The sequence below is a fragment of the Dendrobates tinctorius genome, unplaced genomic scaffold (assembly GCF_039654945.1).
Source record: "Dendrobates tinctorius isolate UK_male_01 unplaced genomic scaffold, ASM3965494v1 ptg000126l, whole genome shotgun sequence".
Lineage (NCBI taxonomy): Eukaryota > Metazoa > Chordata > Amphibia > Anura > Dendrobatidae > Dendrobates > Dendrobates tinctorius.
The window spans coordinates 7,001,344-7,028,086 of record NW_027361794.1 but is presented as its reverse complement, the minus strand read 5'-3'; the positions used below and the strand labels follow the sequence as shown (position 1 = coordinate 7,028,086).

Sequence of the window (26,743 nt, the reverse complement as noted above, 5' to 3'; positions counted from 1 at the left end):
AATTCTAATCTACCCGAAGATTTCATCCATTATAAGTTTATGCTTAAAACATATAAACATTCCATAATTTCCCTCGGGATCAATAAAGTGTATAGTATCGTATCGTACAACTCTGCCCTTCAACTCTCAAAACAAACCTATTTCAAAACACCCTCATCACCTCACTATCCAATAACCCGAAACATCTGACACTTTTCATTCCCTACTCAACCCAAAAGTGCAGGCCCCCAACCACAGATCTCCACGCTGACAATATGGCCAATTATTTCAAGGAAAAAATTGACCACATCCGACAGGAAATAGTCTCCCAATCCCCTCATACCATGCACTTTCCTCCCTCCCCCACTGCATCTAGCTCTCTGATTTTGAACCAGTCACGGAAGAAGTAATCAGGCTCCTTGCATCTTCTCGCCCTACCACTTGCATCAGTGACCCCCATTTCATCACATCTCCTCCAGTCCTTTTTCCCTGCTGTCACCTCTAACCTAACAAAAATATTCAACCTCTCTCTCTCTCTTCCGTTATCTTTTCCTCCTCATTTAAACATGCCATCATACATCCATTACGTAAAAAAAACATCCCTCGACCAAAATTGTGCCGCCAACTATAGACCAGTCTCTAATTTTCCCTTCATCTCTAAACTCCTGGAATGCCTGGTCCACACCCCTCTTATCCGCTATCTCTCAGATAACTCTCTTCTCGACCCTCTTCAATCTGATTTCCGTTCTTTACACTCTACTGAAACTGCCCTCACTAAAGTCTCTAATGATCCACTAACAGCTGAATCTAATGGTCACTACTCCATGCTAATTCTCTTGGATCTCTCCGCAGCATTTGACATGGTGGACCATCAGCTCCTCCTCACTATGCTACACTCCATCGGCCTCAATGACACCGCCCTCTCCTGGTCCTCCTCCTATCTCTCGGACCGTTCCTTCACTGTATGTTTTGCTGGTTCCTCCTCTCATCTTCCCCTTACTGTTGGGGTTCCTCAAGGATCAGTCCTAGGCCCCCTTTTCTTCTCTTTGTATACCGCCCCTATTGGACAATCAGTAGATTTGGTTTCTAGTATCATCTGTATGATGATGACACCCAATTATACACTTCTCCCAAAATCACGCCTGCCTTTTTAGAAAACACTAGTGATTGTCTTACCGCTGTCTCCAACATTATGTTATCCCTCTATCTGAAACTGATCCTGTCAAAAACAGAACTCCTCGTGTTTCCTCCCTCTACCAACCTACCTGCCCGACGTTGCCATCTCCTTGTGTGGTTCCACCATTAATCCCCAGCAACATGCCCACTGTCTTGGGGTCATACTTGATTCCAAGCTTTCATTCACCTCCCACATCCGATCAATGGCTCGCTATTGTTATCTCCACCTCAAAAACATCTCTAAAATTCAACCTTTTCTTACTTTCAACTCGACAAAAACTCTTACTGTTTCTCTTATTCATTCTCGTCTGGACAATTGTAACTCTCTACTAATCGGTCTCCCTCTTACCAAACGCTCCCCTATCCAGTCTGTCTTGAATGCTGCAGCCAGGATCATATTCCTCACCAATCGTTATACCGATGCCTCTACTTTGTGCCAGTCATTACATTGGTTACCCATCCACTCCAGAATCCAGTGCAAACTTATTACCCTCACCCACAAAGCACTCCATGACTCAGCACCACCCTATATCTCCTCCCTTGTCTCAGCCTACCTAGCTACCTGTGCTGTTATGATTGAGTCACCAACCCCAACTCACCACAGACACAGATTTCCAATCCAAAACTGGATTATGAATTTGCAACCAGGGAAACCCAAGAACAACGGCATCATGCAGACCATGCAACACCAAAAATCTGCAATTTTCTTGATGGTCTGGGGCGACCCCCATGACCACCTGGGTCCAAAACTGAGGTTTATTTTAGCCAAAGGAGTAGCATCAATCCCCCCTCAAAAGGGATAGGCGTCTGCAGAGGTGTCATCGGAAATACACAACGTTTAGCAAAATCCAAGTCCATTACGTTTAGCGCTGTTCCCGAATCCACAAAAGCCTTGGCGGAAAATGTGGACAGGGAGCAGATCAGAGTAATTGCCAGAAGAAACTTAGGTTGAACACCACCAACAGAAAACGTGTGTGCAAAGCGTTTCTCTCGTTTAGGACAAACAGAAATAATATGCGAGGCATCTCCACAGAAAAAACACAGCTTATTACGCCTTCTGAACTCCTGACGTTGCGCCTTAGACAAAACTCTATCACATTGCATAGGTTCAGACGTCTGTTCAACCGGTGGCAATACCTCTCGTGCAATCCCGCGTTCACGTAAACGCCGATCAACCTGAATGGCTAATGACATAGAATCGTCCAGACCAGAGGGAACTGGAAATCCCACCATAGTATCTTTTACGGCTTCTGACAAACCCTTCCGAAAGAGAGCAGCCAAGGCATTATCATTCCAGGTAGTAAGGACCGCCCACTTTCGGAACTTTTGACAGTACAACTCTGCAGAATCTCGACCCTGGTTCAATGCCAACAGGGTCTTTTCAGCCTGATCAATAGCATTAGGTTCGTCATACAACAACCCCAAAGCTTGAAAGAATGCGTTCACATTAGACAGAATAGGATCATCTGGTTTCAAAGAAAACGCCCAATCCTGGGGATCGCCACGCAGCAAAGAGATGACAATTTTAACCTGCTGCGCGGAGCTCCCTGACGAATTAGGCTTCAAGGCAAAAAATAATTTACAATTATTTTTGAAACTCAAAAATTTAGATCGATCCCCAAAAAATACATCAGGTGTAGGGATCTTTGGTTTAACAGCATGCGAACGAGCAAGGTAGGCGGAAATTCCCCGCACTTCCGCAGCGAGCTGCTCCACACGATCAGACAATTGCTTTATCTCCATCGAGAGAAAAAAAAATTCCCCCTACGGCCTCAGAGATATAGAGGAAAGAATATACACACACTTTTTTTTTTTTAAACACAATTCTTTCCTGCTATTGAGTACCCTGGGATCTGCGGTATGGCGGGTGATTCTGTTATGATTGAGTCACCGTAGGAGGCAAAAACAGAAATGCTAGCTAAGTCCAGAAAACCGGAGAGGTTGGCAGCTATCGGATTGCAGACCCCTGATCCTATCCACAACAACTAACAGTAGCCGTGAGGGGTTCCTACGTAGCCCTAGACCCCTCAATCACAGCCGGAGAATTAAATAGGCCTAAAGAAAGAAAGGGGAAATCTAAACTGCCCCAGAGCAGACCCCAAAGCAATAGGCAGCCCCCAACATATAATGACGGTGAAGCAAGATGAAAACACTAACACAGACAGAAAGATAGACTGAGCAAAGACGGGGCCCAAGCTAACTAGATAGGAAAGGACAGGAAGGCTGCTGTCTGCAATCCGTGAAAAACCCTATGAAAATAAGAGCCAACAGACTGACAGTGAAAAAGGCCCTGAAGACGCTAGGCTTCAAAAAAGCTATGTCAGTACTCAGGAATATTCTGAAGACAGAGCAACCGGCAAAAGGAGATTCAGCTCACCCCAGCAGGGAATGGCAGAATCCAGAAAAGCAAAGAAAACAAAAACAAAACACAAATGCTAACAGGCAAAGCAGAAAACTTAGCTTTAGAGGAGCAGGAATCAGACTGGTGTCCTAGAAGTCCACAGAGAAATCACCCGCAGCGCAGAAGGGCATCGGCAGCCCCATATCCAGTCCGTGACTCCACTCAGCCAGTCATCCTCAATAGGCTCAGGGGCCTGATAATCAGGCTCATTACCTTCCTTTACCAGAATAGGGAGTTCACCAGACCTCAGTGACGAAGGGGAAAATGAACTCACAACACTGTGCCCTCCGTTCTGCTAATGATCTGAGGTTAGCATCCTCAATAATCAGAACCTCCCACTCCCATCTCCAAGACTTTTCATGTGCTGTGCCAATTCTTTGGCATGCACTACCCAAGTTAATATGATTAACCCCCAATCCCCACAGCTTTAAGCGTGCCCTAAAACGCATTTGTTCAGACTGGCCTACCACCTCAACGCATTAACCTAATTATCCCATTCAAAAATATTTTACCATAATCAGATACCTCGTATTATGTTCTCACCCGCTTTATGCATTTAATAGCCCTCTGTGTCTGTACGGTTACATACTTTGGCTGTTAACTGGTTCATGCAGAATTACATGAACACCCGATTCGAACACTATAAAAGCAATTGTTACCATTTACCTTTCGTGTCTCCCTTTTTTCCCCTCAGATTGTAAGCTTGCAAGCAGGGCACTCATTCCTCTTGGTATGTATTTTGATCTGTTTATTGGTATGCTGTAATGTCTATTGTCTGTACAAGTCCCCTCTATAATGTAAAGTGCTGCGGAATCTATAGTACCAACAAAAATAAAATGATTATTATAATAAACAGGACTTTCACTCATTTATGGTGGGCCATTGGAGCTACTATGAGTCCTGTCCAGAAGAATAGAGAAAGTATTAGTGCTCCCCATTTCAGGAGAGATTGTGCAGTAATCTGAATTCCTTAGAATTGAATACATAACACTGGTCAACACAAAAAAATCATCAGCAAAGGTCGTATGTCAGTTTTATGGAGTCTGATGTACGGATTCCAAAAATATGCTTAGTTTTGCTCTATCACAAAGTTTCTGAGACAGAAGTATTTTTGTTTTCAATGTATATGGTTTTTCCTATGCTATATCCATTTCTTTGCTTGTCTTAATTGTGAATTTTCTTACAGGGTCAACATCAGTAAAAGTTTGTTATTTTTTTTTTTAAATCAGATTATTTTTATTAAACAGTTTCAACTTACAAAATTGAGACAAGGCACACAGTTTTAACATACAGATTTGAGACATACCTATTATACACAACCCAACCCCCCTTCCATTATCAAATTATAACTAATATAACCATGGGCCCCTTAGAATGTGACCTATAAATGTATAGTAGAAAAAAAGGGAGAAACACAAAAAAAAGACAAAAAAAAAACAAACACAATTTTTAAGAGGGACAATATGAAACAAGATAAGACTTGTACAGCATAGAACTATTAACAGTCAGGCACATAGTACAAAATGAGCAATAGACCTATTCATGAAACCTATTCATAAAGCAAGAGATCATATGGAACCAAGAGGGAGCAAGGGGTACCATAATTAACGAAGCATAGGGAACAGATTCTCCAGCAACAAAATTTGGGATGGCAAACTCAGAGTGTTAAGCCAGGGGCTCCAGATTTTATAAAAATTTTCCGATAGCTTTTCTTTTAATATACACTCCTTTTTCCAGCCTTATAGAACTATTGACTCTATTAATAAATTCCTCCACCGTTGGGGGTGCAGATTGCTTCCAGTGCAAGGCAATAGTTTTCTGTGCTATATATAGAGTTCTAGCCATACCGATCGCCAGTGGGTCTTCCACCAGAATATCCGGTATAATTACCAGCGCACAGACCTTTGGATCAGGGAGCAATCTTGTACCATAAACTCTTGCCAATGTATTCAGAACATTATTCCAGAACCGTCCAAGCCGAGGACACTCCCAGAACATATGCATAAGGTGTGCATCAGGTAGGCTACATCGGGGGGCAGCACGAGTCACTCCTTATCGCGATTTTGTGCAAGAACGCAGGCGTTTTATATTTCCTATGTATTAGATACAACTGCAATAATCTCTGGGCCTCCGATAGCGAAAGACAGGGCACTGAACTCAACACATAGTCCCATTGATCATCTGAGAGCTGTCCAACATCCTCCTCCCAACTAGCTTTGGTGCAAAGAGGGTACTTATCGTGGAATGCATTGAGAAGTATTCTATAGATGGAGGAAACCAGTCCTCTTCTGGAGCCCAAGCCCCCCACCAACATTGTCAAGGGATTAGGGTGTATACCTAGATCTCTAGTTTTGATTTGAGCTGCATACGCATGCCGGAGCTGTAAAAAATCTGTAGGAAAACCTATGGGGAATGTCAAATTCAGTGCGCAGTTGTTCAAACTGTTTTAATGTATTATTAGACTGAATGTGTGCCACCGTCATCAGCCCCTTCGCCTCCCAATTAGAGCACCTTCTAAAGTTTGAAATTCCAGAAGACTAGGATTATGCCACAATGGTGTAAACAAAGAACAATCAGAACCACCCAACAGGTGCTTTCCCAAACCTTATAGATCATGGCCAGAGTTGGAGCTTGAGATAATTTGTTTCCCCCTCCCCGGGCGTCTACCATATACATTAGTACTCTCCAGGGGCTGTTCTGAATTGCCAGTCGCCCATTTTTCTCCAGAGCATCACACTGATCCCAACCCTTCAGTTGCTGAATCTGAGCCACCAGATAGTAGATCCAAGCATTCGGGAAGCCAGCCCCCCATTTGTTTTTTCTCTTTGTAGGTACTCCAGACGGATTCGAGCCAGCTTTTTCTTACAAAGTAATTGTCTGAATGACCCATGAGCCCTCTGAAAGCACCATGCCGGGATCCACACCAGGGAGTTGTGAAGTAGAGAGCAGTTGGGGCATTAAAACCATTTTGATGAGATTTCCTCTCCCAACAACTGAGAGGGGAAGTCTACACCATGCATCAATTTTAGTTACAAATCTATTTAACAGGGGTGTCAGATTAAGAGGCACAGTCAACAGGTTTAGCTGTAACATTGATCCCCAGATACTTAAATTCTGTTACCAGTTTAATATTGGTTTCCTCTAACCTCTACGTCTCTACACACGGGTCTATAGGCATAAGTACCGATTTGTTATAAGGAGGCCCGACCACTTACCAAATTCCTCAATGATAGCCATAACTAGTCTAATAGAGGAAGAGGCATCCCCCAGATATAGAAGCATGTCGTCCGCATAGAGCGAGATGCGTTCCTCCAGGTCCCCCACCCTAAATCCCCACACTTCCTTAGAGGCCCTAATAATACATGCTAAGGGTTCAATAGTGATGGCAAATAGGAGGGGCGACAGAAGTCATCCATGTCTTGTTCCCCTCCCCATTGCCACCACCCCAGACAACTCACCATTGACCCTAATCCTAGCCGACGGACCATTATAGAGTAGCTTAATGAGGGCCAAGAACTTGGGGCCAAACCCCATTCTTTCTAAAATCTTCCAAAGATAACTCCACTCAACCGTATCAAAGGCCTTAGCTGCGTCGAGCGATAGCACCGCCCTGGCCCCTGCCTTAGGAGAACTTAACTGCATATTGAGGAACAACTGACGCAAATTAATGGCAGTAGACTTCCCCGGCATGAACCCCGACTGATCCTCATGAATGAGCCCAGCAATAACCTTAGCCAGTCTGACCAAGAGAACTTTGGCAAGAATTTTAACATCCGTCTGGAGCAGAGAAATGGGCCTGCAAGATTCAGGAGGGGATCCTTACCCTGATTAAGGATGACCACTATAATAGCCTCTAGCATGGACGGAGGGAGCTGTCCCGTATTACTTGCAGATTGAAAGACTTTTAGCAGCAGAGGCAGTAAAACACTACTGAAGCGTTTGTAAAATTCACCAGGGATACTGTCCGCCCCTGGGGCCTTCTCATTCGGAAACCCTGAAAGCACATACTCCAGCTCCTCATTCGTCAGGGGCCTATCCAACTCCTCAACTGCCTGCTTAGAAAGTTTAGGAAGTTTTATCTTAGACAGATATGTGTCTATTTCTCCCTCGCAAGGCGGGGCCCTAGAAGCATACAGTTCAGAAAAGTACTTTTTAAACTCTGCTAAGATGTCCTTATTATCTGTGATAGTTACCCCCTCTGTATTATGTAAACTCAATATATGGGCCAAGCCCTCCTGTGCCTTAATAACAGAAGCCAATAGGTGTCCCGGACTTTCTCCCGCCTCAAAGAACTTCCGCTTATAGAAAAAACATTTATGCTCAGCTTTGTCAAGTAAATGGTCCGAGTATACTTTCTGAGCCTCTTCCCACTGCCTCCTACTGGAGTCTGATGGTGTACTAGTAAATTCAAGATCATATTTATCTACCTCTTCACGAAGGAAGGATGACAACCTTCTGGATTTGGACTTAAATTGGTAAATTTCTTTTGAAAGAACCCCCTCTACAAAAAGCCTTAAGAGCATCCCAGACAATGTTTAGCGGAGCGGTGTCAATATTATGATGTAGATATTCCTTAATACACCCTTCTATAGTATTCCCATTAATCAGAAGAAGCCAATTTGGGTTTAGCCGCCATGGGGCCCAACTCCTCACTCAGTCAGCTATCCATCTCATCTGCACTCAATGGTCGAGTGGTCCGAAACACTTCTTGTTAAGTATTCGACCTCGGCCAGAGTCAGCATCGAATCAGAACCTATCGCCAAGTCAATTCTTGACAATGTGTGGTGGGATGAGGAGTAACAGGAATAGACTAAGTTTAGGATTTTTTAACCGCCAAATATCATGAAGACCCAACTCAGTAAGTTCAGCAGCAATTTTCAGGGGGGAGAGCTCTGATATATTACCTGAGTGGAATTTATCCCAGAAGGGATGGAGGTAGTTGTTAAAGTCTCCTAACATTAGGACTGGGGCAGGAGGGTTTTTGCTAATAAAGATAGATATTTTCCTAAGAACTTCACCAGAGTAGGGGGGTGGGATGTACAGGGCAACCAATATCACATGAATGCAATAAACAGAGCAGACCAAACATATCTTCCATCTGCATCAATAGAAAAGCTGTCTCACACACACACACACGGGATGGAGCATGCGTGGAATACACTGAGTGGAATGATGCACCCACCCAGGGGTTTCTAAGTGTCTGGAGATTGTCCCTGACTAAATGTGTTTGTCAAGCAAACGATAGCTGGGTGATATTTACGGAGGGATGAAAGATGAAAAAAATTGCATACCTTTAATTGGCGTTCCCCAACCCTCTTACGTTCCAGGCCAATAAGTTCACATTTTGAGCCATATCATATTTATATAATTGCTTACCACAATATCCAAATTATCTAAGTTGACTATGCCTGCATAATATAACAAACCTGGGCCCCCTAGGGAGCATCTGTTCCATACTGAAACCCCCACACATAAACCCAAACAATATCCACACAAAACATTTCTCTCTAGAAGAGAGATTAGGGGCCTTAAAGAAAACTAGGCCAACACCACAGTTAAGGCAGTGTGTCATGCACATAGGCAGATACAAAAATTTCCACACAGGGAGACCCGCCATCCGGCGGGACTAGATGGCACTCAGCCCCTCCTCAAGTTCAAGTCAAGCAAAAATCTACACGAGTTTTGGTGTGGTAGGACTAACAATTTAAGGCTATCCCGCATATCATCCAGATCCACAGCTGCAAGGATGAAAGAATCCAAGTGCAAGTGGATATAAGAGCCACTGGCTTAGCAACAGATGCCGTAGAAATTGCCAAAAAGTGCTCGTGTCAATGTATGCTCCTCCGTAAGACTTTCTCGTTATCATCAAGCCAGTCCAGGGCGGTTTTTGGAGAGTCAAAAAAAATGAGTAGTCCCTTTGGCCACCACACAGCTTGGCTGGGTAGAGCATAGCATAGGGAATTTGTATATTCCTCAGACGTTTGATATCTAGAAATTGCGCCCTCTTTTTCTGCACCTCCAGGGAAAAGTCTGGATATATAGAAACCCTATTGCAATCAATGGCGAGTTCCTGAAGTTATCTATCTTGCCTGAGGATGGCGTCTCTATCTTTGTAATGCAGGAGTTTAAGGAGAATGGGCCGTGGGGGTGTCCCAGGTGGAGCCAGGACTCTATGCGCCCTCTCTATGGAAAAAAAACGGGGAGAGAATGTCCTTTCCAATGGCACCCGTCAGCCACGTCTCCAGAAAGGCAGCCGGATTTCGGCTCTCCACTCCCTCCGGGACCCCCACCAGGCGCAGGTTGCTTCTGCAAGAGCGATTTTCCAAATCATCAACTGTGCTGATCAATAGAGATATATTGTGGATAGCTCTACCCAGGTCTCGAGTCACAGGGGTCAATTTATCTTCAGTTATGCCCACTCGCCTCTCCAACTCACCCACTCTCTCATTCACTGTGTGTAGATCATGCTTTATACAGGATATGTCCGCTTTCATCTCTGCCATCTGAGTGGTTACATCCTTCAGAGTGGAATTACAGGCATTGATTGCTGCTAGGAGCTCACTCAGCGTGGGTTCAAACATCGAGGAGTTAACCTGTGAACTGTCTTTCCCAGCTTCTCCATCCTTCCTGCTGGTCTTATCAGCCTGCTTTGTGGAGCTAACAGGGAGGTTTGTACTCACAATCTCTGCAGATAATGAACTGCTGCTCCTCCTCTCCATCAGTGTGTTCATGAAGAGTGACTCTGGCAAACTTCTCAAGCTAAGCCCGTGCATGTGAATTCCTGTTTGTAGGAGAGCAGTGTATAGTCGCCATCTTAGATTGTCCTCTCTTACCCCTTGCGGAGTCCAAATCAGTCCTCTTGCTTGGGAAGAAGCCACACTCATTCTCCAGATAATCTTTGTACAGGAGGATTTGGGTGAAAGAGCAGAGGGGTCACAGATAGCAAATATCACCGGTGGCAGGATAAACACAGGATAATCTGAGGGAGCTCACACTTTGCAGTCTGCCCTACATGTCGTCCAGGCCATGCCCCCAAGGTTTTAGTTATTTAGTGGGGAAAAAAATCTACAAATAGTTGGTGGGCTCATTGAATTTTTTTTCTAGTTTGTCACCACCATTGAACTGAACTTGCTCTACTGTTTGATCTGATTTAAAGGAGAAAAATGCCCCAACAGTGTATCAGTCATCAAAACAGATTCTGCTATGTGTGTGGTTCTTTTACACCAAAAAGCCAAGTACGTTCAATCACTCATGATATTAAAAAGATGTACCAGATGTACTTTAAGTGTCCACTTGATCAAGACAAAAATTGGGCCCCTCATGTGATATGCTCAAGTTGTTCAAATGGTCTTCATGACTGGTTGAATATGAGGAATGTGGCTATGCCTTTCTCTGTTCCCATGATTTGGAGAGAACCCAAAAATCATAGTTATGACTGCTACTTTTGTTTGTAGAAAAGCCCTTCAATTTCACCAAAGAATAAACATAAGATTTATTACCCTGAACTTGAATCTGCGATTAGGCCAGTTTCACATGATGGTACCTTGCCAGTTCCTGTACCATCGTTGTCTGGGTTGGATAAAAATGAAGTAGAATATGAAGACTATGGAGCTGAATCTACTGGCGAAGACAAGGAGACCTCAAGTCAAGAGGAGTATGTCTCTGATGGAGCAGCCAAGCAGTCAGAATGCTTTACTCAACATGAATTAAATGATTTCATCAGAGACCTTCCATTGTCAAAAGATAAAGCTGAACTTCTTGCATCTAGGTTGAAACAAAAGAATCTTCTTCATGATGATGTCAAAGTGTGTTATTACCGAAATAAGTAACATTTTAACCCAGTTTTTCACAGTTGATGGACCAATGGTGTACTGTAACAACGTGAATGGCCTCTTTGAAGAACTGAATCAAGGGTATTTTGCTGCAGATTGGCGACTTCCCAGAGAAGTTTGAAAGCAGTGTTGCATCACAATGGAAATATGAAACCATCAATCCCTATTGGTCACTCGTGTCATCTAATGGAAAGTTATGAAAATCTGTCAGTTTTGGATGCTATACAATATAAGCATCATTAATGGAATATCTGTGGAGATTTGAAAGTGATTGGTCTGCTAATGGGAATGTCAGGGGGTTTCACAAAATATTATTGCTTCTTGTGTTTATGGGACAGTAGAAACACAGTAGAGCATTATGAAAAATATCTATGCTCAGGTAGAGAAAATGTTCAGCATTATCCTTTAGTTGCTCCAACTAAAATCTTTCTTCCTCCACTACAGATAAAGTTGGGATTGGCTAAAAACTTTGTGATAGCCATGGGAAAGACAAATTCATAAGGGTTCCAGTACATTTCACAGAAATTCTCCAGCATTTCACCAGCAAAGCTGAAGGAAGGGGTATTTGCTGGTCCTCAGATCAGAGAGCGTATGAGAGATGATGTGTCTGAAGGAACTCTAAATGATAAGGAACTGAGATCTTGGAAAAGCTTCAAGTGGATCTGTGAAAACTTCTTAGGAAAACAAAAATCTCCAGAATATGTTGAAGGTGTTGAGGAACTGCTAAATGCATACCAGTGTCTTGGATGTCGCATGTCTCTGAAAATGCACTTTTTTACATTCCAATTTAGATTTCTTCCCTCAAAATCTTGGGGATGTAAGCGATGAACAAGGTGAGTGGTTTCACCAGGACATTAAAGTAATGGAGCACCGCTACCAGGGTTTTTGGAATGACTCAATGATGGCAGATTACTGTTGTTATATAGGGACAACCCTGAAAATCATACCGACGACAGTCTAATGTCAAGCACTTTTAATTTCTGCTCATATTTTGGTTTCTATTTTGCCTGTGAAATTATTTTGGTTCAATAAAAGCTGTTTTGTAAGGTGAAGCATTTTTATTATGATATGTAGATTTCTGAATTCTTAATGTCACCAGTATATTTCCTATACCTTATAATAATGATCCTGCTCCATGGAAACTATACGTGCTACAGAAAAACTATGTACATTTATGAAATCAGGACAAAAAGATGATTCAGAAAAGTACAAAGTCACCTGCGATGATTACAAAAAATATGTTTTTGTAGACCTGTGATTTATGACATGGAGTCAATCCATGAAATCAGGGCTCAAGTCATTCCAACACATAATAATAATGTTATTTCTATAGCGCCAACATATTCCGCAGCACTTTACATTATAGAGGGGACTTTTACAGACAACAGACATTACAGCATAGCATTGCAATAAACACATAGATCAAAACAGATACCAATAGGAATGAGGGCCCTGCTCGCAAGCTTACAATCTATAAGTGAAAAGGGGAGACACAAAAGGTGGATGGTAATAATTGCTCTTACTTTTATTGTTTGGACCATCCCTAGTGTAAGAATCGGGTGTTCCTGTTGCTGCATGAACCAGTTAACAGTCTAAATATGTAACAGTACAGACACAGAGGGCTATTAAATACAAAAAGCATGTGAGGACATGATGCGAGGAATCTGGATATGGTAAAAAAATTTTAAATGAGCCACACAGGAATATTTAGGTTAGTGCGTTGAGGCGATAGGCCAGTCTGAACAATTGCGTTTTTAAGGCACGCTTAAAACTGTAGGGATTAATCATATTAGCCTGGGTAGTGCATTCCAAAGAATTGGCGCAGCACGTGACAAGTCTTGGAGAGGGAGGTTCTGATTAGGTTCTGCAGGTGAAAGTAAATGTATATTACAGACATCAGCCTCGCACAGCTTAGAAATATATCATGCAATGCAAAAGAACGCAGTCAGTGGAGAGCAAAGAGACAGGGATGAATATTCCTTTATTACACAACGCATTTCGACAGCAGAACGCCATCTTCTTCAGATCTCCACCTGAGGAATACGGCGTTCTGGTGTCGAAACGCTCTGAGGAATATAATATTCATCACTGTCCTTGGCGCTTCTCTGATCGCGTTCTTTTGCATTGCATTCATCATCTCTCACTGAGGGTCTGCGGCTGGTGCTGCCTTGGACTTTGCACCCTTCAAATCCAAAACCTGTGTGGCCACTGTCAGCGCTCCCTAGAGACCGCTTCTCTTATTCTTTTAACTAGAGATATATCATGGCACAGGTGTAATGTTTTTATGTAGTTTCGCGCAACCCTGTTTGAAGTTAGTCAATTTTAAATTGAAAAGTCAGGATAAAGGGAAACTCTGTTATTGTACAGAAATTCACACTTGGCCTCACTGCACATTTAATGTTACAGATCATAAAAGCAAAGTTTGGCCAGAAAGACTGGACCTGGACTTGTAGGGACCGAATGAGCACATTCAGCAGCACAGAAGGGAGAGAAGGTAGATTCATCCAATAAGATATCAGGGATCTAGGAAGCCAACAGCATCATTACCATACACTTTCTCTTAGAGGTCCATCTTAACACCTTCATGACCAAGCCTATTTTGACCTTTATGACCAGGCCATTTTTTGCAATTCTGACCAGTGTCCCATTATGAGGTAATAACTCTAGAACGCTTCAACGCATCCTAGCGATTTTGAGATTGTTTTTTCGCGACATATTTGGCTTCACGTTAGTGGTAACCTTAGGTCGATAATTTTTGCGCTTGTGAAAAAAAAAAATCAGAAATTTGGCAAAAATTTTGAAAATTTTCGCAATTTTCAAATTTTGAATTTTTATTCTGTTAAAGCAGAGAATTATGTGACACAAAATAGTTACTAAATAAGATTTCCCACATGTCTACTTTACATCAGCACAATTTTGGAAACAAAATTTTTTTTGTTAGGAAGTTATAAGGGTTAAAAGTTGACCAGTGAATTCTCATTTTTACAACAAAATTTGCAAAACCATTTTTTTTTTTTTTTTTTAGGGACCACCTCACATTTGAAGTCACTTTGAGGGGGTCTATATGGCAGAAAATACCCAAAAGTGACACCAATCTAAAAACTGCACCCCTCAAGGTGCTCAAAACTACATTCAAGAAGATTATTAACCCTTCAGGTGGTTCCCAAAAACTAAAGCAATGTGGAAGGAAAAAATGGAAATTAATTTTTCCAACAAAAATTTTCTTTTATCATCAATTTTTTCATTTTCACATGGGCAACAAGATAAAATGGATCCTACAATTTGTTGGGAAATTTCTCCTGAGTACACCGATACCTCATATGTGGTCATAAACCACTGTTTGGGCGCACAGCAGGGCTCAGGAGGGAAGGAGCGCCATTTAAATTTTTGAATGGAAAATTAGCTCCAATCGTTATCGGACACCATGTCACGTTTGGAGAGCCCCTGCGTGCCTAAATAGTGAAAAACCCCCACAAGTGACACCATTTTGGAAACTAGATGTATCTAGAGGCTACCGGTAAGTAACCTTGGTGTTTTCCCGTCTCCCATGACGGCACACGAGAGACTTTTGTAGAATAAGACACCTTAGGGAGGAAGCACCGCTTGCAGAACCCTTCTACCATAGGTTAGGTCAGTAGAGGAAGATAGATCAAGTTGGTAGTGCTTAGAAAAGGTCGAAGGTGAGGACCAAGTAGCGGCTTTACAAATCTGCTCAATCGATACCTCAGCCTTTTCTGCCCAGGAGGTAGCCACGGCTCTGGTGGAGTGAGCCTTGATGCCTTCTGGAACCGGAGCGCCACTTGCAGAGTAGGATAACATATTGGCCTCCCTGATCCATCTGGCAATGGTATTCTTAGCTACCCCGTACCCTTTTCTACTACCCTGAAAAGCTACAAACAGGGACTGATCTTTCCTCCACTGACTAGTTATTGACATATATTGTAATATGGCTGTCCTTACATCCAATGTATGGAAATTTTGCTCCCCAGGGTTTCTAGGATTATTGCTGAAAGATGGCAAGGAGATTTCCTGAGTCCTATGAAACTTTTGGACCACCTTGAGGAGGTAGGCTGGGTCTGGTCTTAGAACCACTCGGTCATCCAAGATCTGCGTGTATGGAGGGCATATAGACAGAGCTTGTAGGTCGCTCACTCTATAGGCCGATGTTAAGGCTACCAGTAATACAGGTTTAAGTGTGAGTAGCTTTGGTGACAGCTCTTGTAATGGTTCAAAGGGATCTTTGGTTAAAGCCTCCAAGACTAGATTCAGGTCCCAGGGTGGTATCTTTGGGATAATGACCGGCCTCAACCTGCAACAGGACTTTTTGAATCAGGACACCCACCTATTAGCTGCTAGGTTGCAGTTATATAGGGCCCCCAGAGCTGAAACTTGGACTTTAAGGGTGTTAGTGGCTAAACCGAGTTGCAGCCCCGACTGTAGGAATTCTGGGATAGGTCCCACTGGAGCTACATCCCCCTAAAGGTTCCCCCAGGAACTTTTTCCACGTTCTACCATAGATTTGTGATGTTATAGGTTTCCTACTCTTCAACAGGGTGGAGATTAACCCTGGTGAGAATCCCTGGTGACTCAGTAGTGCCCTCTCAAATTCCAGGCTGCCAGATGAAAGCCCTTTGTCATGTCGGACACTGTTCACACCAGGGTGTCCGGCAGACAGCGGTAATACCCTGTTGGGTATTCTGTTCCAGTCGGGATAGGGTTAACCAGGTTGTCATGCTGGCTGAGGGCTGGGCCACACCCTTGGTCTTTAAATAGTTCGTCCTGACTATGGGCGTCGCCGACTATAGCTTTAGCCTAGTGCTAGCAATACCGGTCAGCAGTGGTGGTGTTGGAGCGTCTGATATCTGGTGCAGTATATCCCTCAGTGGTTCTTTCTCCAATCTGTTATATTTATTTGGTTGCCCTTGCACATTATTGTATTCCCTTGTGTATTAACTGTGTGGTGTTTCTTTTACCCCTGTCCATACGTATTTGTGGGGTCTGGTGTCTGGTCCCCTCACTGGGTGGAGGGTGGTGGGTTCAGCTTAGGGCTGGACAGGGACAGGGTGGAGGCTCAGGCAGGCACACCTTCAGTGTAAACCCTGGGTAGAGGGACAGACAGGGTTCCCCTAGTCTGAGGGACATCGCAGGGGTCCCGGGGTTTTTGCCTAAAGTAACCTAGGCATACCATGACATTATAGTCGGCCCAAATAATAAAGTGAGAAGAAAAAAAAAAAAAAATAAAAAAGGTATAGATAGGGAATATAGGGGTTACTTACTATGGATCCTATACTTTCCCTAACCAAGCAGCTGGAGGCTCTATCCATACAGGTCACTGAACTCAGGGGGGCGGTCCAGCAACAAGGCCTGTCAGCTCCTGCAGTACCTGCTGAGGCTGCAGCCAGGGCAGCTGAGCCCAAGTTTCCCCTTCCTGAACGATTTGCTGGTGATCGTGGTAAGTTCACGGTGTTTCGTGAATCATGCAAATTGTATTTCCGTATGCGTCCACATTCCTCAGGCAATGAGGCTCAACGCGTGGGCTTGGTGATTTCTTTGCTGAGTGGTGACCCACAGGCCTGGGCCTTTTCACTCCCTTCAGACTCACAGGCATTTGAATCTGTAGATTTTTTTTTCTCTGCTCTGGGTTTGATCTATGACGATCCGGATAGATTAAACTTAGCAGAGTCTAAGATACGCTCACTGCTACAGGGTGATCGACCAGCTGAGGATTACTGCACGGAATTCCGGCGCTGGGCGGTGGACACGCAGTGGAATGACCCTGCGCTTAGAAGTCAATTTTTGCATGGGGTTTCTGGAAGGGTTAAACAGATACTCCTAATGTACGAGACTCCCGCCTCTCTGGAGGCTGCGATGGCACTTGTAGTACGCATAGACCGACGTCTCCGTCAGGGGGCGCTGGTTTCGTTGCCTCCGGGAGGTGGGGGAGTGGTCGGTGAGGTTGCCGCGGGTGAATCCGTGGAACCCATGCAGATCGCTGGTACAGCACAGTCACTGAGTAACAAGCCTAAACGTCCTTGGCACAGAAGGCAGGGGCTCTGTTTTTCTTGTGGCAAAGGAGGACATTTTATTAACGCTTGCCCCCTGGTACCTAAGAAGGGCGCGCCGTCGGAAAACTGATAGGCTCAGAGGGTTTGGAGGAGTCTAGTCTGAGCCTTTGTGTATCCTCCGTCATGGTTTCCCAGTGTATGCTCCCTGCTAGGGTGGTACTTGGGGGGCAAATGCTCTCTATTACAGTATTTATTGATAGTGGCTCAGCTGCCAATCTCATTGATGAGAGGTTCGCGCATACAGCGGGATTTCCGGTGGAGAAATTGCCGAACCCCATCCGGGTGGTTACCATCAATGCTTCCCCGTTGTCTCAAGGGGAGATCACAGAGTGTGTGTTGGATATACAACTCCACATCGGAGTATTACACTCAGAGCGGGTAACTTGTAAGGTGCTTAGTAACTTACCGGCTCAGATGGTTCTGGGCTTTCCATGGTTGTCAATGCATAATCCTGTTATTGATTGGAAGACTCAGGACATAATTCAGTGGAGCAGGGAGTGTCAGGAGAGGTGCCTGGCTACATGTATTTCCGCTTTGACCCCCAGTATCCCGGAGCCGTTGCTGGATTATGCGGATGTATTTTCTGAGAAGGGTTGTTCGGAACTACCACCGCATCGCCCCTATGACTGTGCTATTAGGTTGAAACCAGGGGCCAAGTTACCTAAAGCTAGAATGTTTAATATCTCAGGTCCCGAGAGGCTAGCTCTCAAGGAATACATTGCGGATAGCCTGAGCAAGGGTCATATTAGACCTTCCTCTTCTCCTCTGGCTGTTGGCTTCTTCGTTAAAAAGAAGGATGGCGGTTTACGCCCGTGTCTGGATTTCAGAGAACTCAACCAGATTACGGTCCGTGATCCTTACCCTATGCCACTTATACCCGATTTATTCAACCAAGTGGTTGGTGCCAGGTGGTTCTCCAAACTGGACCTCAGGGGGGCGTACAATCCTATAAGAGTCCGTCAGGGGGATGAGTGGAAGACCGCGTTCAATACCCCTGAGGGTCACTTTGAGAGTTTGGTAATGCCGTTTGGGTTGACTATGGCACCGGCGGTCTTTCAACACTTCATTAATGATGTCTTCTCTCAGTTGTTGGGGAGGTTTGTTATAATTTATCTTGACGACATCCTCATTTTCTCTCGCGACCATGATACACATATAGAGCATGTTAGACAGGTTCTGCAGTTGCTCAGAGAGAACAGGCTCTATGTCAAGCTTGAAAAATGTGTGTTTTTCGTACAGGAGCTACCGTTCTTGGGTTATATAATCTCCGCCTCAGGTTTTAAGATGGACACCGCAAAGGTGCAGGCGGTACTACATTGGGATCGGCCTGATAATCTTAAGGCGCTTCAGCGATTTCTTGGCTTCTCCAATTACTATAGGAAATTTATTAAGAACTTCTCTATGATTGCCAAACCACTGACTGACATGACTAAGAAGGGTACCGACTTTTCTGACTGGTCTGAGCCTGCGGTACAGGCGTTTGAATTCCTCAAGAATAGTTTTGCCTCAGCGCCCATTCTGGTGCAGCCCGATGTCTCCTTACCGTTTGTCGTGGAGGTGGATGCGTCGGAGGTTGGAGTGGGGGCTGTACTGTCTCAGGGCCCTTCTTGGGCCAAGTTGCATCCGTGTGCCTTCTTCTCCAAGAAGCTGTCGCCTGCGGAGCGTAATTATGATATTGGCAACAGGGAACTATTGGCCATCAAATTGGCATTTGAGGAGTGGCGACACTTCTTGGAGGGGGCTGTTCATCAGATTACTGTGATAACCGACCATAAGAATTTGCTTTATTTAGAATCTGCTAAGCGCCTGTCCTCCAGACAGGCTCGCTGGGCATTATTCTTCACCCGGGTCAACTTCATTGTTACCTATCGACCTGGGTCGAAGAATGTTAAGGCAGACGCTTTATCCAGGTGTTTTCCTGGTGGAGAGTTATGTGAAGAGCCGGTGCCTATTCTCCAAAAGGGTGTGGTGGTATCTGCCATCACGACAGAGATTGAGGCAGAGATTGCCGAGGCTCAGGAGGTGGTACTGCCGGGGTTACCTGCTAATAAATCTTTTGTGCCGCTACATCTACGTTCTAGAGTGTTGGGCGAACATCACGACACGGTACTGGCAGGTCATCCAGGGGTTAAGAGCACTCTGGAACTGGTATCGCGTCGTTTTTGGTGGCCTAAAATCCGGCAGGATGTTGCCTCATATGTGGCTGCCTGTACCACGTGCGCACGGGCCAAGACTCCTCGTTCCCGTCCCGCTGGTAGCTTGCAGCCTCTCGGGGTGCCCAGTAAGCCATGGACTGAGATTTCCATGGATTTTATTACTGACTTGCCCGCCTCGGCAGGGAACTCGGTCATTTTGGTAATTGTTGATAGGTTCTCCAAAATGTCACATTTCGTTGCTTTACCGTCTTTGCCCAATGCTAAGACTCTTGCTCAGATATTTATTCGCGAGGTGGTCAGACTTCATGGTGTCCCGTCTGACATTGTGTCTGATCGAGGTACGCAGTTTGTGGCAAAGTTTTGGAGAGCTTTTTGTTCTCGCCTTGGAATCAAATTATCTCATTCATCGGCTTTATACCCTCAGTCGAATGGACAGACTGAGCGGATGAACCAAAACCTGGAGCAATACTTGCGCTGCTTTATTTCCGACAATCAGGAAGAGTGGTCAGCGTTTCTTCCTCTGGCAGAATTCGCAATAAACAACCATTGCCAGGAATCGTCTGGGGAATCTCCTTTTTTTTGTATGTATGGTCAACATCCTCAATTTTGCACCATGCGTCAGGGGTGCTCAGTTGGCGTCCCTGAAGAGGACCAGTTGGGAGCTCAATTGTCGTCTGTTTGGAGGAGAGTCAAGCAGCGCTTGTTGAAGGTGGGTTCCAGGTACAAACGGGTGGCTGACTGCAGACATGTGCCAGGTCCGGACCTGTGTGTGGGTGATTGGGTGTGGTTATCTACTAGGAACATTAAGCTCAAGATACCGTCACTTAAGTTGGGTCCCAGGTTCATTGGCCCATTTAGAATCTCCGCAGTGATCAACCCAGTGGCATTTCGTTTGGAGTTGCCGGCTGTGTATAAGATTCATAATGTATTTCACAAAGCATTGCTAAAGAAGGTCGTGGGTTTGGTGGATGGTTCCCCCGGGCCACCACCTCCCGTCTTGGTGGATGGCGCGTTGGAATTTGAGGTGTCCAAAGTGGTGGACTCTAGGGTTGTGCGTCGCACTCTACAGTACCTGGTCCACTGGCGTGGCTATGGTCCTGAGGAGAGCACATGGGTGCCGGCCTCTGACATTCATGCTGATCGACTGGTTACTATGTTCCATCGTCGCCATCCGGACAAGCCAGGTCCTCGACATGGTGAGGTTCCGGAGGTCCCTCGTAGAAGGCGGGGTACTGTCATGTCGGACACTGTTCACACCAGGGTGTCCGGCAGACAGCGGTAATACCCTGTTGGGTATTCTGTTCCAGTCGGGATAGGGTTAACCAGGTTGTCATGCTGGCTGAGGGCTGGGCCACGCCCTTGGTCTTTAAATAGTTCGTCCTGACTATGGGCGTCGCCGACTATAGCTTTAGCCTAGTGCTAGCAATACCGGTCAGCAGTGGTGGTGTTGGAGCGTCTGATATCTGGTGCAGTATATCCCTCAGTGGTTCTTTCTCCAATCTGTTATATTTATTTGGTTGCCCTTGCACATTATTGTATTCCCTTGTGTATTAACTGTGTGGTGTTTCTTTTACCCCTGTCCATACGTATTTGTGGGGTCTGGTGTCTGGTCCCCTCACTGGGTGGAGGGTGGTGGGTTCAGCTTAGGGCTGGACAGGAGACAGGGACAGGGTGGAGGCTCAGGCAGGCACACCTTCAGTGTAAACCCTGGGTAGAGGGACAGACAGGGTTCCCCTAGTCTGAGGGACATCGCAGGGGTCCCGGGGTTTTTGCCTAAAGTAACCTAGGCATACCATGACACCCTTCACCCGAGAGTGGACCACTGGTCCCTGGGAAAGCAGGTCTGGAACCTCCGGTAAGATCCATGGATCTGTCACAGACATGAGTCTCGGAAGGGAGAGCCAAGGCTTCCTCGGCCAAAACGGAGCTATAAAAGAATTATTCTCGCTCGATCCTCCCTGATTTTCCAGACTACTACGGGGATCATTGTTATCGGGGGGAATGCATAGGCCAGGGAGAACTTCCAGGGTATTTGTAGGGCATCTACTGCAAAGGTATTTGCTCTTGGATTCGGTGAGCAGAACTTCCTGACCTTCCTGTTGCGTGAGGTGGCGAACAGGTCTATTTTCGGTTTGCCCCAAGCTTGAACTATTTGTTGGAAGATTTTGGGGTTTAGGGACCATTCCCCCTATTTTAGGTGCCTGCGACTCAGGAAGTCTGCTTGTGTATTTTCGACCCCCTTTATATGCAGTGCCGTGATGGATAACAGATGTTGTTCTGCTAAATGGAAAAGTAGATTTGATATTTCCATTAGGCCCAAAGACCTTGTTCCCCCCTGGTGGTTGATGTAGGCTACCACTGCACAATTGTCTGTCATGACTCGGGTGTGGCGGCCCCGCAGCAAGGGGAAAGGGGAAAAAATGTTTCACGGCTTTCTCTACTGCCCATAGTTCTTTTACATTTGAACCGTGATCCTTTTCTAGCGAGGACCAGGTTCCCTGTATCGAGTGGGATCTCAGGTGTGCTTCCCACTCTGTGGCACTTGCGTCGGTTGTAATGATGTCCTCGACTGGTTTCTGCCACGGGACACCAGCTGGTAGATGCTCTTCTACAGTCCACCAGAGTAGGGAGTCTCTTACCTCCATGGAGAGACATAGTTCGCCCTCTAAATGCCCTTTCAAATGTTTCTGCGCTGACAGAACTTCCCACTGCAGTGGTCTTAAGTGGTACTGAGCCCACGCTACGACGGGTATGCATGATGCCAACGAGCCTAAAAGGGACATTGCGTTCCTCAGTGTCATAGCTGGCCTTCGTATTGCTGTGCAAGCTAGGCCCCTTATCTTGGTCACTTTGTTCTCTGGTAGGAGGCAGCGCTGTCGCTCGGAGTCCAGTATTAACCCTATGAAGGATTGCACCTTTACTGGTGATAATCTTGACTTGGGGACGTTTACTATCCATCCTAGCCCTATTAAAGTTGATATCATCGGACAAGGGGGGAGGGTGTTATGGGGGAAGGGAATGTTTGACAACATGTTGTAAGTTGTACATGCCTGTCATTTCTAAAACTTTTAATAAAAACTATCTGATTTAAAAAAAAAAAAAAGTTGATATACTTTCCTTCACTTGGTGGGTGCAATGGGTCTCCGACCTCCCTACGACAAGAAAGTCGTCCAGGTATGGGACGATCACTATGTCCCAGGAACGAAGAAATGACATTACTTCGGCCATCACTTTGGTGAAAACTCTGGGGGCTGTAGACAGGCAGAACGGAAGGGCTGCGTATTGTTTGACCTGGCCTTGGACATAGAGCGCTACTCTCAAGTACCCTTGATACTCCCGATGGATTGGGATATGATAGTAGGCATCTTTTAAGTCTATCACTGCCATGAGGCAGTGCTAGAACAGGATTTTTGTGGCCGTATTGATTGACTTCATTTTTTAGAAGCAATTGTCTACCCACTGATTGAGCCTCCTCAGATTGACTATGGTCTTCCAAGAGCCATCTGGTTTTTGCATTAGAAAGAGGGGGGAGTAAAACCCCTTTCCTTCTTCCTGAACTGGGACTTCCTGTAGGACTTGTTTTTACACTAGTCCCAAGACTTCCGTCTCCAGGGCCAGTTGTTGCTCTTGGGCTTTCCTTCGGGGTGTTATTATAAAGGTTCGCCTGGGCAGACGGATGAATTTTATTTTTAAACCGTCCTTGATTATGCTCAGGACCCATGTACTGGGGGAGATATTTGCCCAGGCGGAAAGGAAGAGAGAAAGCCTTCCCCCTACCTCCAATCTGATGTCATTGGGGAGACTTTTTGGAGGAAGTAGAGGGCCCTTTAAACATATAGCCCGTTCCTCTCCTTTCTTTAAAGTCCCAATTTTTCCTATCTCCCAGGGGACGACCCCTGCCGCATGCTCCAAAAATTTCTCTAGTTTTTCCCCGAAGAGGAATTGGCCATCACATGGAATGAGACACAGTCTATGTTTCGATGGCAAATCCCCCAGACACCCTTTTAAGCCACAGGGATCGCCTTGCTGCATTTGACAAGCTTGCCGCTCTAGCTGTTAACCTCGTGGAATTTGCTGAGGTATCCGCTAGGAAAGCCACTGCTCCATGTACCAGTGTCAGATTAGACTGTATTTTGTCCCTAGGAATTATATCCCTGATCTGGTCCACCATTTGTTGTAGCCAGACCATGAGGGCTTGAGCGGAACAAGTACCAGCTATTGCTGGTTTTTAATCCACCTGCCGATGCTTCCCGGATATGCTTCAGGAAACCATCTGCTTTTCTATTGAGCGGGTCTTTCAACACGCCAGAGTCCTCTAATGGTAGAGATACCATTTTTGAGGATTTAGCTACGGCACCATCAATCTTTGGGATTTTTCCCCATGTTTCTGAGTCTTTTTTGTTCAAATGGGTACCTCCTTTTTGATGTAGAAGGTAAGGCACCCGACCTCTCAGGTTTTTTCCATTCCCTGTCAATTAAGGCCTTTATCTTATTTACAGGGAAGGTGCGATTTTTTTCCTTTCCTCCAAACATAACATCCTCCAATGATTTAGGAGTTTTTCTTCCTTAAGGTCCATTGTAGACCTGACAGCTTTGACCAGCTTTTCCATGTCCTCTGTTTGGGAAACACGGATGGCCCCCTATATCGCTGTCCAAGGAGGATTCTGAGGACTGAGTAGAGGAAGAGGTGGTGGAGGGGGACAGGGATTTTTCACAACCTTTTTGCACTAGCAAGGCCTCTGAATCCCTTTTGCGGCTTCTTTTATCAGTCTTTTTAAGGGCTGCCTTTAGGGAGCCTTTCACCTCCTCTTGTATTATAGCCCTATGGCTAGTCACCAAATCAGGGATTTCATCCCGCATGGTTTTGCTTATGCAGTCAGCACAGAGATCTTTTTGCCACTGATCTGCCAGCGGGTCTCTGCATAGGGCGCATTCGCTATTCTTTGTTTTTGCCACTAGCGACCCCTAGTGATCAAACAGAAAAATGGAACCCCATTACCATAACGGTGACATTCAGGTAGATCACTCACCACCGCTGTCGATCAAGGGTACCGATCTCGGAGGCTCCTCAGATGCACTCGTGACGTTTTTTCTGGACGTCTCAGAGTCATGCCGGTCGTGTTTACGACCGCCGCTCCCACCACTCGGGCGACTCGGCATCTGGTGAGAGCTCTTGCTGTCGCTATTCTTGCCCCACTTCCATTGTGAAGTTTTGGGCATGAGAGCGTCTTCTGTGGTCATCCCTCTATATGAGAGGGATCCACTGCACTTTCCACCTCCTCCGGTGCCCTTCACAGCCCCTCCCCCCTGCCACGTCGCTGGGATGATCTTTTGCCGGCGTTTTGCTCATGGGCGCCGCCATCTTGGATTCCGGCGCCGCCCCCGACGTCACACGAGCACGCCCATTCCCAGCGTGCCTTGCGCCTGATGTCAGAGGGGCGCGACCCGGGAGCGGCCGCCCCTCCTGGACATCGGCAGAGGGGGGAGGGAGGCGCGGCAGCCATGGAAGAGCCCCTGGGCCCCTGAACGTGCTGCACCCCGGGCTTCCACCCCACGGCGCTTCCACCCCCGACGCCCAGTGCACAGGCAGGTACATACATCTTGACACGCCGTCTTGTGCACACGGGTCCCTGTCAGGACAGGAAACCCAACTGAAGCAAGGGAGAGGTACCGCCCTTTTATCTTCAGTAGGGTTCTTGTCCTGACTGGGCAGATCCCCTCTCTCATGTGTGCCGCCATGGGAAAAATGATTTTTAGCACACAATTTTTTTTTCTATAAAGGGTAACAGGATAAATTTGACCCCAAAAGTTGTTGTCAAGTTTGTCCTCAGTACGCTGGTACCCCATATGTGTGTGGGGGGGGGGGGACCACTGTTTGGGCACACGTCAGGGCTTGGAAGGGAAGTAGTGAGGTTTTGAAATGCCAACTTGATGGAATGGTCTGCGGGCATCATGTTGCCTTTGCAGAGCCCCTGATGTGACTCAACTGTGGAAACCCCCCACAAGTGACCCCATTTTGGAAACTAGACCCCCCCCAAGGAACTTATCTAGATGTGTGGTGAGCACTTTGAACTCCTAAGTGTTTCACAGAAGTTTATAACGCAAAGCTGTGAAAATAAAAAATAATTTTTTTTTCTTCAAAAAATGATTTTTTTGCAATTTTTCGCAATTTATTTTCACAAGGGTAAGAGGAGAAATTGGACCCCAAAAGTTGTTGTCCAATTTGTTCTGCGTACGCTGGCACCCCATATGTGGGGGGAAACATTGTTTGGGCGCACGTCAGGGCTCAGAATGGAAGTAGTGACATTTTGAAATGCAGACATTGATGGAATGGTCTGCGGTCGTCGTTACGTTTGCAGAGCCCCTGATGTGCCTAAACAGTAGAAACCCCGCACAAGTGACCCCATTTTGGAAACTAGACCTTCCAAGGAACTTATCTAGATGTCTAGTGAGCACTTTGAACCCCCAAGTGCTTCACAGAAGTTTATAACGCAGAGACGTGAAAATAAAAAAAAATCATTTTTTTTTCCGCAAAAATAATATTTTAGCCCCCAATTTTTAATTTTCCCAAGGGTAACAGGGGAAATTAGACCCCGAAAGTTGTTGTGCAATTTGTCCTGAGTATGCTGATACCCCATATGTTGGGGTAAACCACTGTTTGGGCACACGTCGGGGCTTGGAAGGGAGGGAGAACCGTTTGACTTTTTGGCTGGAATCAATGGTGGCACCATGTCGCGTTTGGAGACCCCCCCGATGTGCCTAAACAGTGGAAACCCTTCAATTCTAACCCCAACTGAAGGTTCAGGCAACTTTCTCCAGCCATTTCCGATGCTACTGCAGCATCGGCCATGGCTGGATTGTAATATAGCATCAATTTTCATTGATGAAATATTACTATTGCTCTGATTGGTTGTTTCACTTTCAACAGCAAATCAGAGCGATCGTAGCCACGTGGGGGCGAAGCCATGCCCCCTGTGGTGAAGTACAAAGCCCCCTGTATCTGCGGGTCAGGTGACCTTTCAGTGACCCCGGTCACCTGACCCACAGGGGGGGCTTTAAAGTCATGACGCCACATAGGAGTCACTGGTCATAATGGCACAGGTTTTCTTGATGCCTACGTGGCGTCATTGGTCG

At 45.7% G+C, this 26,743-nt stretch overlaps 1 protein-coding gene and 1 pseudogene across 4 annotated transcripts in view; both read right to left on the bottom strand.

Moving 5' to 3' along the window:
- LOC141047225 (uncharacterized) overlaps positions 1-26,743 on the bottom strand; it is a 358,189-nt pseudogene that overhangs the window by 44,834 nt on the left and 286,612 nt on the right.
- The window catches only part of LOC141047234 (uncharacterized), a 659,661-nt gene that overhangs the window by 367,986 nt on the left and 264,932 nt on the right, over positions 1-26,743 (bottom strand). The window lies entirely within an intron of this gene.